The following is a 2712-nucleotide window of genomic DNA, read 5'->3' on the forward strand; positions in this document are numbered from 1 at the left end:
AAAAACATTTATGAAAAACTTTCATTGTCTTTCTTTTCCATTTTCCCACAAACTTTTAAATATCCTTTCATATTTGTGTGTGTATCTAGATAATTTTTACTTTTTATTTTTTTCTGGTTTAGGCTAATTTCCTGTGGCACTATTCTATAACTGATCTTTGTTCTTTCCTTCAAGTCATTATAAACTTCCAGTACCAACTCCAAATATAATTTGAATGATTAAAAAAGATAAAATTATTAAATAAATTGTACTGACCCAAACCGATGGTTTCTGAAGTTTGCTATTCTTATTTGATAGCTTGTAATGTTAAAGGTTATTTACTCTTAACATTTTAAAAGATAGCTTTCTCTTTTGAAGAAGATAAGGAAAACCCAACAATGCAGACCACAGCACTGAAAGACTTTATCTCCCCAATCTCCCTACCATAAATTTAAGAAATGATTAATCCAGTTAAAACCCCAAAGCCCAAACTCACTGCCATTGAGTTGATGTGACTCATGGAGACCCCTAGGAGAAGGTAAAAGTAGCTCTGTGAGTTCCCTAGACTATAATTCTTCATGGGAGGAAAAGTCCCGTCTCTCTCCTGCCGAGTGGGCAGGTGCTTTCTAACTGCGGACCTTGTGGTGAGGAGCCCAACATGTCATCACTATGCCAATGAATCCAGTTGCGATCTCTAAATTTGCCTACCCTGGAGTTCATATGAAGAAAACCCTACAAAAACAAAAGAAAAAACCCAACAGCAAGCACAAACCAGAAAAGTCTCAACTCAAAAAGAAAGTAGAAAATAATAAAAACTAGAACACATTAAAAATGGGCCAAAAGGGAGAGCAAAAGTATTAAATTTTAACCTAACTGCATCTGCATTAATCATCTTTCCATTGCACTCTGTCTGAAAGCAAGCCTATTCCCATCCCTGGTGAGTGACCTGAGGGGATTCTCTGGAGGCACAATTCACAGGAGACCCCTACAAATGGATTTTAGGCTTTCACTGTCATGCATACACTTGCAAACTGGCACTCAGAATTTAATCTCTAATACGGTTTCCTCCTCCAGTTTTGGATTTCCTTACGTATAGTCCTTGGGTCACACAGGCTGGTGTGCTTCTTCTGTGTGGACTTAGCTTAGATGGCTGCTTGTTTTAAGACCATGGTTCTCAATCTTCCTAATGTGACCCTTTCATACAGTTCCTCATGTTGTGGTGACTCCCAACCATAACATTATTCTCGTTGCTACTTCGTAATTGTCATTTTGCCACTGTTATGAATCATAATGTAAATAGCTGATATGCAGGATGTATTTTCATTGTTAAAAATTGAACATAATTAAAGCATAGTGATTAATCACAAAACAATATGTAATTATATATCGTGAAATATTTATTTCTAATTACAAATAAATGAAAGTTTGTCTTGAAGCATGGTGTAGCCTGGGTCACAGTCTTCACGCCGCGTACTTATGTGGGCGTATCTGCATGTGTGGGGACCCGCCTGGAGACGGATAGAGGAGCGGTGTCTCAGTTTCTGACACCATCGGAAATATATGTTTTCTGATGATCTTAGGTGACCCCTGGGAAAGAGTCCTTCGACTCCTGAAGGGGTCGCCACCCACAGGTTGAGAACTGCTGTTTTAAGCCATGCCTTTTTAAGACTTGCTTTTAAAGACCCCAGGTGCTATTTTTTTCTGAGAGTTGAGCACCACCTGATTTCTTCACCACACTTTGCTATAGCACTTCAGTGATCTCAAAGTTGTTCCTGACAAAGCTATGAATCATATAAGTGATTCCTTCTCCCAAGCAGTGGGTGACGAGCAAAAGGTGACCAAGAGTAATGTTGATCCAGCTGTTTCCCCGGGAATGAGCGGGGAATCACTTCTCACTATGACTGGCCCATTAGCACAATCAAAGGATGCAGAGCAATTCAAATAAGCTCCTGGGGATGAGGAAGCATGCAGGACCCAGTAAGGCTTGGGAAACTAGCTTATGCAGTGCTATTTGGTGCCAATCGAGTTATTTCTGACCTATAGCGATGCCATGTACAAGAACATTCCGCACCACCCACACAATCCATACTACACTTGCGTCCTTTGTTTTATCCACTGTGTTCATCCAGCCCATTGAGGGTCTTCCTCTTTGTTGCTGCCCCTCTGCTTTACCAAGCACGACTCCTTTTCCAGGGACTGGTGCCTGCTTATAAGAGGACTTTGTAAAGTACAGCAAGCTGAGTTTAGGTTTTTTTTTTCTTTTAAGGCATAGTTGAATTATTTCTCCAAGTTTATGAGTGAACATGATTATTTATATGGCTCCGGTTGACTCTGTCATAACGGAAGCAGCAGTAATGCTAATAGCCTGTGGCATGTATCAGCCTTTGGAAATGTTAAAACCGTAATGACTGTTCGCAATAACCATCACAATAGGGTGTCACATTAACCTTTATCCTCTGGATCCTGTTCACATTTTAAAATTCAATCACTGGCAAAAGCAGACACTGCTCGCATTATTATACTAAACCAGCTGCTCTCATATTTCACCCCGTGGGCCTGCAGGCTGGCTAAGGTAGAGGGAAACCACAGGAGAGAAGCCTGGTGCCTGAGGTGTCGTGAAGCATGGTTTGAACGGGAACACAGCGAGCCCCTTCCCTAGGGCAGGCCTGGGAAATCAGGGTTTCAGTCCAGGGCTGACAAAAACATAACCGAACCACACCACACCACACCACA

At 41.1% G+C, this 2712-nt stretch overlaps 1 protein-coding gene across 1 annotated transcript in view; it reads left to right on the forward strand.

Annotated features, from left to right (window-relative positions):
• RAD54B (RAD54 homolog B) overlaps positions 1 to 2712 on the forward strand; it is a 131864-nt gene that overhangs the window by 101371 nt on the left and 27781 nt on the right. The window lies entirely within an intron of this gene.

The sequence above is a fragment of the Echinops telfairi genome, unplaced genomic scaffold, assembly GCF_000313985.2.
Source record: "Echinops telfairi isolate 266 unplaced genomic scaffold, ASM31398v2 ScPeMD7_1;HRSCAF=3_0, whole genome shotgun sequence".
NCBI lineage: Eukaryota > Metazoa > Chordata > Mammalia > Afrosoricida > Tenrecidae > Echinops > Echinops telfairi.